We start from the raw sequence: 14,327 nt of genomic DNA, 5'->3' as shown, positions 1-14,327 counted from the left end.
GAGAGGAAAATGCAACCTTCCCTCTCCTTCCTCTCCCCCTCCCAGACTCTTCCTGAGAGAGAGATCCTAAACAGGAGAGAAATGAGGCCCTTTCTCTCCCCCTCCCTCCTTTCTCCCCACCAATTCCCTGGTGAATCCGACCCCGATCCCTGGGGTCTCACACCAGATTAAAAAACCATCAGGTTCTTAAACAAGAATTTTATTAAGAGAGAAAAAACACGTAAAATTATCTTTGTAATTTTAAAAATGGAATAGTACAGGGTTTTCAGCTATAGACCCTGGGAATACCCTCCCAGCCTAAGTATGCAGGTACAAATTAAAACCTTTCAGCAAAAATACAAATTTGAACTCCTTCCACGCCAGAATGCACATTAACTCCTTCCAGCCAATCACATTTGCAAAAAGAAAACAAACATAAGCCTACTTTGCCTTATCTACCTGTACTCACTATTTTGAACTGATAAGAGCTGTATGGAGAGATTGGAGAGAAACCTGGTTGCATGTCTGGTCACTCTCAGAACCCAGAGAGAACAGCAACCAAAAACTAACAGCACACACAAAAACTTCCCTCCCTCAAGATTTGAAAGTATCCTGTCCCCTGATTGGTTCTCTGATCAGGTGACAGCCAGGCTCACTGAACTTGTTAACCCTTTGCAGTCAAAAGAGGTATAAAGTACTTCTGTTCTATGAACTTCTACTATCTGTTTATGACAGTCCCCCATGGCCATATGGGACCCGCAGAAAAATGGGCACCTAAGCTGACAGTCCAAGCCGTGGGGTGGAAGAAGCCCTGAGCTCGCCTGGGTGCACTGGCAGGAGCTGCACCGCGGGGGCAGCGGAGGAAAGTCCCAAGCCCTGGCAGAAGCCAGATGGGCGGGTGGCAGAGGGAAGGGAGGCGCCAGGTGGAGCAGGTTCTGGGAGTCCATGGGCAGAGGTGGTGGTTGTGTCCCCTAGACCACTGGGGTCAGCAACACCAGCTGGGGACTCCCTTCAGTGGAGCTCCTGCTTTCCCCTCCCCCATCGCTCAATATCCCCCCTCAGGGAACTTGCGTAGGGCCCTGTAAATGCTAAAGACGGCCCTGTTCAAGGGACCATTCAAGCTGAAGTGGCCCCTTCTGCTCCAGCTTTTGAGTATATCCAGCAACCTGAAGCCTTTGTTCATCTTCAGACCATGTTTTTCAACTATAAAAAGGATAAGTGGGATGTTACATCTCTTTAAGGCCACTGTACAGCTGCAATCCTGCAAACATGCTTATGAGTAATTCCACACACATAGCAGTCCCATTGAACTTCAAGGGATTTCAAGTACATGCAGTTACTCGAGTATTTGTGGGATCAGGGCCTTAGGCTGTAACTGCAGCGCTGCTGGAAGTTAGCTTCTAAAGCATGAACTATTGGAATGTTGAGTAGATTACTGGAATTCTGAAAATAAAGAACATTAACACCTTAATTAGGTGTGCGTGTGCCTAGATTTATTTTTGCAAGACACAATTGCACCAATGCAACTGTCAAAAGATGTGGTTCAATTTATATTAAAAAAAAAAATCCAGGTTTGTGCAAGGTCACAGAAAATGGATTCCCATTATGTTAATATGGAGGAATTTATGTCCTCCTATTAGTCTGAACAGAAATGAAGTCTGTCTCGATAAATTGAGAAAAAAATACCCCTCTGATGCTTCCTTTCTCTTATGTAGGTTTCCAAATGTGAAAACTAGACATTTTGTATTAGCCTTAGGATAGGTTTAGGATTCAGTCTATCTTACAATTTGGACTCATGGCAAAAAGCTTGCTTAACATAAAAAAAAGGGTATTCAGACAGTGGCTTGCAGGATCAGGCTCCAAAACTGTATCCTATTAACAAAATATCACTTTAGTGATGAAACTGTGGGTATCGGAATGTTTGTTTGCCTACACCATTTATCTCATGCAATGTTAGGTTTTAATAGAAATTGTTCTTTGCTTCTGCAGTAGTGCTGGTGATACACATTTTATCTTTTTGTATATACAAAAGGACCAGGTTGGTGTCAGGCTGACTTAAAATGAATTTGTCTTTTAGGGCTCCATTGTGCAAAGCTTACTCTTGAGAGTACTCTTTACTCACACAAGTGGTCCCCCTGAAGCCAAGGGGACCATTCCCATCTGGGTACCTATATATGGAAAGTACCCTACTATGTAGTAGTCTTTACCATTGTACTGTACTTACTTGCTCTTGTTAAATTCTTGGGGAAGGGCGGGGGGATTTCTATTTAAAACAAACACTGCTGCCTTCATTCTTCCTTAGTAAAAAGGGATTTTAATTATCAGCTCCTACTACATACTCCCCAACACATGTAGTCCATAGTCTGTGACTCACCATCGTTTGCAATACATCAGAATGCCTAAATTAGAATTAATTTGTCAGAATTAAGTGGAATTCCAGATTATATGTGTGATCCAATGTTCACTGAAGTTAACAGTGACTTCAGTGAGCTTTAAATCAAGTCCTTACCAGAAGATTTTATGGTGAGCCCTATCCCTGTTCCCGAAGGCGCCCACGTGTACTATAAAGAGTGATGTAGAGACTGAGTCTGCAATCTGATTAATAATAGTGCCATTAGGAAGAGCAGCTCAGCCTTGAGATGTCTAGCAGGATATCTTAGCACATGTAGTGGGTGTGTAAAAAAGCCAGGCAGTGGACATATCCTTAGTTCTGCTGTGACTCCTATATGTTGTTGTGCACGAGCTACGTAAGTGAGAGTAGCTGGGGACTGCTCTAATTTATATCCGCCCATCCCAGGGCTTGTGAGTAGGGCAGTGCAAGGCCGCTTTCAGTCAGGGGCGGCTCCAGGCCCCAGCACGCCAAGCGCATGCTTGGGGCTGTAAGCCACTGGGGGCGCTCTGCCGGCGCTGCGGACGGGCGGCAGGCAACAGGCTGCCTTCAGCAGCATGCCTGCGGAGGGTCCGCTTCCCGTGGCTTCGGTGGACCTTCCGCAGGCAACCCTGTGGAGAGTCCAGCCTGTGGGAGGTCCTCCGAAGCCACGGGACCAGTGGACTCTCCGCAGGCAAACCGCCAGAGGCAGCCTGCCTGCCGTGCTTGGGGCGGCAAAATCCCTAGAGCCGCCCCTGCTTTCAGTGGCCCTAAACTGTGCCAGTGCTGGGGAAATTCCCCTCTAACCAGCTGCTGTGCCTTAGCAGCCTTTATGTGCCATCAGAGCCGTGCACAAGGGGTAAGGTGGAGGACAGAACTTGTTTGTAAAAGTCCTTTTTTTTTTTCTGTTAACTTGGATTCAAAAGATGTTTATATTTCCCATCTATTAGAAACAGAGGCTTGTGCACTTTATACTTGCAAAGTGCTATCTACTCAGTCCAGGCTGTTATACTGCCCCATCCCCATTGCACCAGAACCCTCCAAACTAGCTAAGGGGTTGTTGTCATGACAACAATTAGTGGTAGTGGCAAAATACATAACTCTCAGTAGTGATCAGTTATTATGGCTATGTTTATAAGACCCGGCCATAAGAGTCCAGATCACAGGACCATGGGGCACCACAACAATTTGTATAATGGGGGATGCTGAATGCCACCAAACCAAACTATAAACCCTGTAAGTAATGGAAACCACTTCAAACCAGGGGCTGCTGCAGGACCCCCAGTTCCAGCAGCTATGCACAGCAGAGCTGATTGAAATGAGGCTCAGTGCATGATAAAGCCCACAGGTTCCACACCTCTCTAGAGTCCCTCAGTCAGACTGGATTCATTTTGAAGCGTGTCCCCACCGCCCCCTCATTTGCACTTGGGTTTTTTTCTTGCATTTCTGCAACGCCACGTGCAACGGTTAGCCAGCAGCAGACAGCTCTGCCCGGCCCCCTTGCACTGCCAGAGGCACCTAGAGCCAGAGCCCCGCGACCCCTCGCTGCCAGCGCTCCCCCAGCTCATGCGCGGGGGTAGGAGCCTTCCAGCCATGCGCACTCGAGGGACGGGGAGCCCCGCCCCACGCGCCGCGACACCGCCCCAGGTGCGCAACCCCCGCCCCCTGCTGCCTCGCGTGCGCTGCGCCTGCGGAGTCGCCGTCGCCGTCTCCAAAGCGGGCAGCCAATAGGCGCCTGGCTTATGGTTGGCATATAGCCCCGGCCTCCCGGCCAATCAGAAGCGAAACTCGTTGCTACAGCAACAGCGTCTTAGAAACAGGTGAGAGCAGAAGAAAAGTTCTGGGGGAGCGGAAAGTTCCCCCCCGCCAGCCCACAGCGGGGTGAGCGGCGCAGGCCGAGCAGGTAACTCACGCCAGGGGGCGCGGGGGAGACCCCAAGAGCTGCTGGAGCCGGGAGGTGGGTGGGTGATGACGGGGCGGGGGGAGGTCCAGGAGCCACAGCCCTGAACTGTTCCCGGGACGCTCCCAAAGCGATTCCAGGGAAGCGGGGCCGGTCTGTGGTGAGACTGGAGCATGGACACAACGCAGGAGGGGCCTCTGGGCTGCACAAGGCTGTGCTGCCAGTGCAGCGGGCAAACTTGCTATCTGTCTTCATTTGCTCCGGGTAGCAGTGTCTCACCTAACCTGCTCCTGGATCCGAGGTAGCAAATTGTAACCAGGAGCGGTTACGGATACGTAAGGTTGTTCTGATTTGCTGACATGTCCTAATTTCTGCAATGCCATGCAGGAAAACACTAAAGGCTAGACTGAAAGGCAAAATAACACTTGCAAAAGGCAATCGCCATTAGTGGATTGAATAAAAACAAAGTTTTGAGACCAGGCCAGAAATTCAGTCAGACTGGCAGTCAGATGATCCAAGAGAATAAACTTTTGCTCTGAAAACAAGAAGTAAAAGTTAACATTAAAAATTCCAAATTAGAAACCACAGTAAAAAAAAAAAGCAAGTGCAATACTAGAAACACAGATGTCAGTGCTAAAACTACTAGCAAGTACTTACTTATACATATCTTCAATGAATATTTATTGAAATGTAAATTAAATAGCACAATGACATGCATCTGCAAAATAACAAAGATACACGATGAAGTGCTAAGATTCAAGCAACAGATGAGGCAAATGTGTGAACTGCTATGAGATTTTATGCAGTCAGACACAATGATAGGGGATTCTTTGTTTCTGAGGAGGTATATGTAAAATATTTCACTGAATCACATCTCTGCAGCACCTCAGTAGGTTACATCAGACAGAGAGGAGTTGCAGTGACTAGGCATTGGGATGCCTGTGCCTTTTAAGACAGGGGTAGGGAACCTACAGCCCATGGGCTGCTTAATTTCATCCAGCCCGTGGAAAGTCTCAGTGCCACAGGCTGGAAGCCCCAAGCTTTGGTGTCCTGCCATGGGGCTGGACTCCGCTGCGAGCACTGGCTCGCCAGGTTGCTAGAAATCTGGTCGACTCTGCGTAGCTCCCGGCAGCTCCTGGCATGTCCCTGTGGCCCTTACGAACAGGGGTGATCAGAGACGCTCCATGCGCTGCTCCCACCCCCCAGTGCTGGCTCCACAGCTCCCATTGGCCGGGCACCACAGTCAGTGTGAGCTGTGGGAGTGGCACCTGTGGGCGCAGGCAGCACACACTGCCCAGAGCCTTGGGCCCCTCCGCCTAGGGGCTGGGCATGGCGGCTGCTTCTGGGAGCCTGCCTTAGCCTCCCTTTGCCACTGACTGGGAGCCACCTGAGGTAAGTGCCACCTGGCCGGAACCCACACCTCGAGCTCCCTCCCACACCCTGCACCAAGCAAGGAGTGCTGGATTGGGGATGTTTTCGGAAAAGAAAGCAGCTTTTAGTAGGTTAAAATGGATTGTAGTTATATAATTATATCAACGATTTTTTTGCCCTTTTCTTCTTTAATTATAACAAGAAAAGAGACATCTGGCATGATCTTCAGGCCTCTTATTCAGGTGCCTAATTCTCTAATTCTGCAAACACTTTAAGTATATGAGCAGGCCCATTGATTTCTGGGATGAACTAAAATTAGCATGCACTTAGCTGTTTGTACTCTTGGAGCCTAAACATGAATATGAAATTAAAAGGCAGCAAATTTTAAAAATGATAAAAAGAAATCCTTTCTATGCACAACATATAATTGCCTGTGGAATTCAGTGTCACTAGATATCATTAAGGCCCAGTGCCAGATCCTAAGCTGTGCTGAGCTTAAACTCAATAGTTTACTCCTGGGGAAATTCTGCACCAATGTGCACAGGCAGAATTTATGTCCCCCACAGATTTTTTTCCCCCTCAGAAAATAGATTCTGTGAATAGATGCTGAAATTATACCTTTCGCCCACCAGGAGCTACTGCAGCAGCAGAGGAGAGGGCAGCCAGCTTACTGGTGGGAAGGGGACAGTGGTTGCCTTCCTAACATCACCTTGCCCTGCGGGGCCAGGTAAGGAGGTATGGGATATGCAGAGGGGCGGGGATGGACAGTGCAAGGCACACAGGGCTGCTGAGGGGTTTGAGAAGGGCTAGTGCTGGGGGGAACAGAGTGGGCTGTGGGCACAGGAGCTAGTGGGATGACAGCACTGAGCCAGGGTTGAATGGGAGTGGGAGTGCTTTGCCACACAGGGACAGGGGACAGAGGGTGCAAGGATACATGGGCACAGGGTAGAGGGGTGGCTGAGTGGGGCTGCAGGGACACATGGGGATAAGGGGGAGGGGGAGTACAGGGACACATGGGGACAGGGGCAGATATGCCTGAATGAATGGGAGAGGCTAGGGATCAGCCAAGGTCTCCATGGGGAAGGCTCTCTAGCAACCTCCCCCCCGCCCACACACACAACCTGTTTTATACTTCTCCCATCCACACCCAACAGCCCTCCAGCTTTACCCCCAGCAACTCCTTCCCTTTCCCTGAGCTTGTCCATTACCTCTGACTACGCCAAGCCTTTGCACTGCTTCTGAGGGGTGCAGAAAATACATTTCTGTATTGAGTAATAATTCATTTAAACACAACATTCTGTATTAATATGCCTACTAAGGAATCTATCTGTCAAAAAAACATTTCCTGAATCTTTTTTGTTTCTATATTGTAACAAACATACTTGCTGACAGGTATTTTGAAATAAATTACCAAAGTAAGTGAAACTGGCAGGATCTATATTTTGTTATTTTGACACATAAAATATGCATATTTTTGCAGAATTTGAAAATATTGTGTGCTGAATTTTTTGGTGCAGAATGTTTCAATTTTTTGGTGCAGATTTTCCCCAGGAGTAACAGTTGAGCAAAGCAGGAAGGAAAGGTAGCGTTTAGCTTCCTGCTCCCCCACCACTGAGGCTGAGGATCTGGCTCCAAGGGTTTAGCAGGACTAAAAAAAAAAAAATTAGACATTTATATGGCTAATGAGAGCATCCACAATTGCATTGGATAGAACTGAAAATTATTTTTTTTACAAATGGATATAAACCCTCTTACTCCGGGGAATAAAACATCTGCTAGTTGCCCTGGATTAGGAAGAAACTTTCCCAATGTGTAGGTTATTCCACAATTGTCCATTCTGTCCCTGGGAAGATTTGTTATATTACTTTAGCTGAAATATGTGGGCCCAAAGAGTAAAAGGTCTTAACGTATTTCAATTACTGTTCAATATTAAACAGTTTTAAACAAGATTTGGGGTTTGGTATACAGAGACTTTAGTCTGCTTAGTATCATGGCAAACATGCTTATAAAAATTCTTTTAATCCTTTATTAAAGCTAAAGGAAAGAAGGAAAAAACAGTTGAGCTGTAAAATATTAAGTAAGGCTTTCATGTTAACATTATCCCCTGTTCCCCTTTTCTTTAGATCGAGAGAGTTTTTAGAAGGAAAAAAATCCCTTGTCTGACCGTCTCTGAGATGATAACTAGTGTCCTTTTGGGGAAAAGAGTAGAAGCTAGTTGAGATGAGTGGAGCTGTTGTTGTTTGTTAAAGTCCGACTCCACTTACTAGAAGACAAAACAAAGCAAACATATACAGAGATGAAAGAAAAGAACAGCAATGACTGAAAAAAATATATCTTCTGTTTCTGGTGTTGACTCTCACTTGGAACCTCACAGCTGGAGAAACGCAGGCACAGCACATGATCTTATCAGCCAATCTGAGACCTAACAAACTTGTACCACCATCAGACTGTCTAGGACTTTGCTTTTTGCTGCCTCTTCATGGTCACAGGCTTACAGCAGTATTGCAAAATGTATAGTCTTGGCTGGCTAAGCCACACTCTTATCAGACAGAAGGAAAGAGGAGAGAGATAGGAAAGAGAAGAAATAAGGTAGGGAAGGGAAAGGAAACATAGCGGGTGGGAGGAACATATTAAGTCTCACATTCTAGGTGATAGCTGGGATTCTGCCAGTGGAGATGGCAGTGTTATCTGGGTCCCTCTCTCCAACCCGTCTTGTTAGGATATCTGCTAGGATTAGGATAAAGAAGGTCTGGGGTCCTAGGAGACAGTGGGGGTGGCAGCCATGATGGTGAAGCTTGCTCCTTTCCCTTCTCTAATCTTTCAGTCAACCAGCATCGCAGTAATCTCAGTCTGTTCGTCCATCAAATTTCCTTTCAAAGTCTCTTTTAGAGGACCTCAAAAGGGAGTGATGGATAGTATAGCCCGTCTGCTCATTATTTTGTCCATCAGTTAAGTCTAATTACAAGATTAACTGATTTCTGATCCCACTCTGTTCTTTGTGTGTTTGTTTGTTTTTTGGTGCAGCAACCTCATCATATGAGGCTATGATTGCTACTTTCTTGATTAATTTTAGCCAAGTGTTTTTTTAAAAATATCCTTTCGCTCAGTTTAGCATCCTGAAAGAAACACAGCCAGGCTTTTTTTTTTTTTTTTTGCACTGTTCAATTTTTCTGACATTCTTTCCAGTCCCTTTGGGAAAAATCTTTGATTCCAATCCAACTCAGTTGTTCATAAAGAAATATTCTTTCCATAGAATATTGTCCACAATGGCATAGAACATGATCCACAGCTTCTTTGGTTTGGAACACATTACACAGCCCATCTTTATGTCTTTTTAATAAGTTTAACTTATCATTTATGGTGCAATGAACTGTTTACACACTCTGTAAATCACTACTTCAATTTTTCTAGCATGACTGTGGAGTATAGTATTATCTTTGATTTTTGAGCATACTTCATAAGACCTTGGTTCTTTTATTTCCTTCGTCCATAGTTCTTGCCATTCCTTTGCAAGCTCCATTGTAACCACACTTTAAAATTCTTGTCAAGTTAAGGGTATTTTTTTCAAGCTTCTTTTCTTGCTTTGTCATCCATTTCATTTCCAAGTATTCCACTATGCGCCAGAATTCATGCTATTGTTACACAGATACCTGATTGCATTATTTCTGTAGTTAGGAACATTATTTCACTGATTATGCTTTCCAAAGTCCCTGTTCTAATGATCATAATGCCAGACAAGGAATCAGATAAAATTACAACTGCAGCCAGATGTACATCTCAAATCCAGGTTAGTGCCAATATTATCCCCATTAGTTCAGCCATCAGAACAGTCACATAATTCAATAGCTTTTTAGATTTCTGAATTCCTAGGAATATAGAATGCTGTTCCCATCTACCTGTGCTGTCATCTTTTGACCCATCTGTATAGACTTGACAAAGCTGTTCCCATTTTTCTAAATAAATTCAGAAATGTCCTTGGTCATAATTAGGGCTGTTGATTAATTGCAGTTAACTCATGCAATTAATTCAAAAAATTAATCACGATTAATCGCAGTTTTGATAGCACTGTTAAACAATAGAATACCAATTAAAATGTATTAAATATTTTGGATGTTTTTCTACATTTTCATATGTGTTGTATTCTGTGTGGTAATTGAAATCCAAGTGTATATTATTTTTGATGACAAATATTTGCATTGTAAAATGATAAACAAAAATAGTATTTTTCAATTCACCTCATACAAGTACTGTAGTGCAGTCTCTGTTATGAAAGTGCAACTTACAAATGTAGATTTTTGTGTGTGACAAAACTGCACTCAAAAAACAATATAAAACTTCAGAGCCTACAAGTCCACTCAGTCCTACTTCTTGTTCAGCCAATTGCGAAGACAAACAAGTTTGTTTACATTTACAGGCGATAATGCTGTAAATATGAATATGAATCTTTAGCGCATTTTGGCACGTAAATATCTTGCGATGCTGGCTACAACAGTACCATGAGAATGCCTGCTCTCACTTTCAGGTGACTTTGTAAACAAGAAACAGGCAGCATCCTGCACTTAGGACAGAAGAATACCATCCACTGTTACAGACTAGGGACCGAATGGCTAGGAAGCAGTTCTGCAGAAAAGGAAATAGGGGTTACAGTGAACGAGAAGCTGGATATGAGTCAACAGTGTGCCCTTCTTGCTAAGAAGGCTAACGGCATTTTGGGCTGTATAAGTAGGGGCATTGCCAGCAGATCGAGGGACGTGATCATTCCCCTCTATTCGACATTGGTGAGGCCTCATCTGGAGTACTGTGTCCAGTTTTGGGCCCCACACTACAAGAAGGATGTGGAAAAATTGGAAAGAGTCCAGCAGAGGGCAACACAACAAAAATGATTAGGAGGCTGGAGCACATGACTTATGAGGAGAGGGCTGAGGAACTTGCGGATTGTTTAATCTGCAGAAGAGAGAATGAGGGGGGATTTGATAGCTGCCTTTCAATTTACCTGAAAGAGGTGTTTCCAAAAAGGATGGATCTAGACTGTTCTCAGTGGTAGTAGATGACAGAAACAAGCGGAGTAATTGGTCTTCAAGTTGCAGTGGGAGGTTTTAAGTTGATATTTTAGGAAAAACTTTTTCACTTAGAGAATGGGGAAGCACTTGAACATGGGTTACCAGGGAGGTGGTGGAATCTCCTTCCTTAAGAGGTTTAGGTTTCAGGCTTGACAAAGCCCCTGGCTGGGATGATATAGTTGGGAATGGTCCGTCTTGATCAGGGGGGTGGACTAGATACCTCCGAGGTCCCTTCCAAACTGATATTCTATGATTAATTTCCTTGCAAAAATATAAACAAACTTGTTTGTCTGAAGTGATTGGCCTGAACAAGAAGTAAACTGAGTGGACTTGCAGGTTCTAAAATTTCACATTGTTCTATTTTTTGAATGCAGTTTTTGTACAGATTCACTGTGTACTTCACTTTCATGCTAAAGAGATTCCACTACAGTACTTGTATTAGGTTAATTGATAAATACTATTTCTTTTGTTTTTTTACAGTGCAAATATTTGCTAATTAAAAAATTAAAGTGAACACTCTATATTTTGTTATTCTTGTTTGTAATTTGAAATCAATATATTTGAAAATGTAAGAAAATCATTTCAAAATCTTTAATGTACTGTATTCTATTATTATTTAACAGTGCGATTAATCACGATTAATTTTTTTAATCACTTGACAAGCCTACTTATAATTTATATTTCTTTTTTTCTTCCCTTCATTTTTCACAGTTCCAAATCACCAAATGGGGATCACTGTGTTTACGTGCTAAGTCTCTGCAGGATGAGACACACACACACACATAGTTGAGTGATATGGCTTTTAATGAAGGTAAAGGAAAAACACACCTGCAAACGGGGACTCTGCACGTTTGCTAACTCAAAGCGGTTCGGGGGCGAGTCCAAAGCAGCAAAACAAATTCTTGTAAATATAACTTTATGCTAATAGCATGTAAGCAGCTTCATACATAGGCATGTGGAGCTTTCCCACAACTGGGCTATCTCTTATGCAAAGGGCCAGGCTTTTCCAAACACGCCGGGCTTCCCAGGCTAGCGGTTCCCAACCGGCTTACAAAAACAGCATATGCTAGTATACAGCAAACCTTTAATAACCTGTCCTTGAAAGGCGAACACCTTAGCTTAAACCGTAAACCAAATCTTCCGCAGTCCCTTACATTTCCTCCCCTCGCCTTCTCAAGGGACACACTAGACATAGTAAAGGAGTGCTGTGAAGTCGTTTGGGACAGTGAGGCCATACGGGAGGGTACTCTTTCCCCCTTCGTAGTATATAGGCCCGCCTGTCCCTGTGGCCAAAAACGACGGCCGCGCGGGGTTCTTGCTTGTGGCAGGGTCCACCAAAACGCTGCCAGTACGTGCCATTCTGTCTCCTCGGGGTCATGTTTTGATCAACCTGCAGGAGGCAAGGAACACAATTTACAAAGGCCTCCCTTGCTCCCACTGTGAGTTACCCCTCACTGTATTTGTGCAGGGAAAGAACGCCAAGGAGGGTCAGAGCTGACCAGATGAGGATAGAATCGAGAGCCCTCTACTAGGCAGGGACACAAAACAAACAGGAAGGCTCACACCACCCACTTTGGGCCTGGGGCCACGGGGATACGGTTGGCCTGCCGAATAAGGACGAGGTCGGGAGCCGCGTGTGAGGGCGTACAAGGTTACAAAACCCCTTGCGCGGCTGCAGTAACCCCGGGAGTGTGTTTTCAATTCTACTCGCAGCTTGGCGGGGCACCTGGGGCGTCCCGGGTAAGGCGTTGTAGGGTGTTGTCCGACCTTCCTCCCCAGCGGCGGTATAAGAAAAGCCAGACCGCCTGTTCCAAAACCCCCCAACCAAGACCGCGTAGAGTGTGGGGTAAGGGGTTAAGACAGCACACTTGATCTTTAGCGCCCCATTCAGGCCGCTTTATTTGAGACACTGGCGGGTGGGCGTATTATGGAAGATTGAAAAATTGCCAGGCTACAGCCAACATTCTGCGGCCCATGTCCAGGACCGTTTGTGGCCGTAAAATGGGTGCCCTGGTCACTCTGCACTATCGTGCGCGGCGTCCCATTAGCGCGCACAGAGCTGTGTAGGGCCGCCAGCGTAGTCGTAGCCGAGGCAGCAGCGCTGGGATGCACAAAACAGCAGGCCGGTGTAGTATTCTACAGCTGTAAAAAGACGTTTGATTGCCAGCGTCGCTCTTGCTGGTAACGGGCGATGTAGTCGACCTGCCAGTTCTTGACATGGGCCTGCGCCCATGTAAATGGTCCGGCGGGTTCTGGAAGGGCAATCGGCGCCCAGCCGGAGCAGATCGAGCACCCCGCTCGGGGGCCGTACGGCAGGCCGAGAGGGGGGAGCATGGTGCCTTGGCGCCAAGGGCCGCGTATGCATTGGCACGGGCCCCCCTAGGTGGCCCCGCTACATGGTGTTGTTCAGCCAGCTGGGATGACCTCCCCTCGGGCCATGTCGTCCACTGCTGCCATTCCAGCAGATTCAGTCGTTCTGGGCTTTCGTGGTGGCGTACTACATGCGCACGGCCAGGAAGCTTGTCGGGCGAGGCGAGGAGCTGCCTCCATAATGTGCTTCCCATAAATGGTTCTTCCCTGCCATTTGCCCATTCCTTGGCTTCCCCAAAGCAGTCAACCACGTCCGGAGGCCTTATAAGACCAGCGCAGTGTAGGGTTATACCCGTGGCGGCGCAAGTCTCAATGGTGAGGTGGCAGGCCCGTACGGCCCACTGATCGAGCCCGGCTGTTGCCCCACGCCAGGCCACCACATCTGCATTAGAGGGCGAATGCTTACCGCTTCGCACTGTCGGGTCCCCTTCAGCAGTGTAGGCTGCAGATCCATCCGTTAACCAGAGTGGCTCCTTGTTCCTCTCTTAAATAACTGTTTCGACAGGGGGTGGGGCGCCTCCTCTACTTGGGGATGGGGAGGCACCGGCATCCTCCACCGGTTTGGCAGTTATCTGTCGAGGGAGGGTACATGTCGAATGCAACTGCCTCCCAGCAGTGCCGGCATGGGGGGTGGAGATTTTGGGGAGGGCTTACCTTTTGCAACATACGCTCTTGAATGTAATGTTTCCATTTTAAAATGGGTCGGTACTCTTGCGCCACGCCCGTTTATGTGTTTGGGGCAGGCGTCCTCCTTCACCCACCGTCTTCTAGCGGGATGGGCGTCGGGCACTACCACGCGCGCCCAGCACGCGGCCCGCGGGACCTAGTAGAGCGCGCGGTGTCCTGCATATGCCCATACCACCGCCAGGATCTGTTTCTCCAGCGGAGGTGTAGCCGGGGCTCCGCCCCCTTTCAGAGCTCGGGACTAAAAAGCAATGGTTTCCTTCTGTTGTTCCACGTGGCCTGCCAGAGACCCCAAGAAGCCACGTCGCTACTGAACCCCTGGAGGCATCGAACGGGAGGCCTGGGGGGCGAGCCGGTGCGCCATGAATTAATGTGTGAGCAAGGCACTCTATCTTTAAAAAACACAACCTTCCCCTCCCCCTCCCCCCCCCCCCCCCCCCCCCCCCCCCCCCCCCCCCCCCCCCCCCCCCCCCCCCCCCCCCCCCCCACCCCCCACCCCCCCCAAAGTCCATAGTGGTGGTCCGCGCCCACCGCCATGCTAATGCCAGGGCGCTGCCCTGCGCACCTAGGATTTGCAAAAGGTCGCAAAGAAAAG

General features: G+C 47.1%; 1 protein-coding gene across 1 annotated transcript in view; it reads left to right on the top strand.

Moving 5' to 3' along the window:
* Positions 1 to 4,174: 4,174 nt before the first annotated feature.
* EFCAB6 (EF-hand calcium binding domain 6) overlaps positions 4,175 to 14,327 on the top strand; it is a 173,909-nt gene continuing 163,756 nt past the window's right edge. The window contains exons 1-2 of the mRNA XM_075070341.1: positions 4,175 to 4,250; positions 6,251 to 6,345. The gene's annotated coding sequence lies outside the window, so the exon portion shown is untranslated. The remainder of the gene's footprint in view (positions 4,251 to 6,250; positions 6,346 to 14,327) is intronic.

Source organism: Chelonoidis abingdonii, chromosome 1 (assembly GCF_003597395.2).
Source record: "Chelonoidis abingdonii isolate Lonesome George chromosome 1, CheloAbing_2.0, whole genome shotgun sequence".
NCBI lineage: Eukaryota > Metazoa > Chordata > Testudines > Testudinidae > Chelonoidis > Chelonoidis abingdonii.
This window is presented reverse-complemented; position numbering and strand designations above follow the sequence as displayed.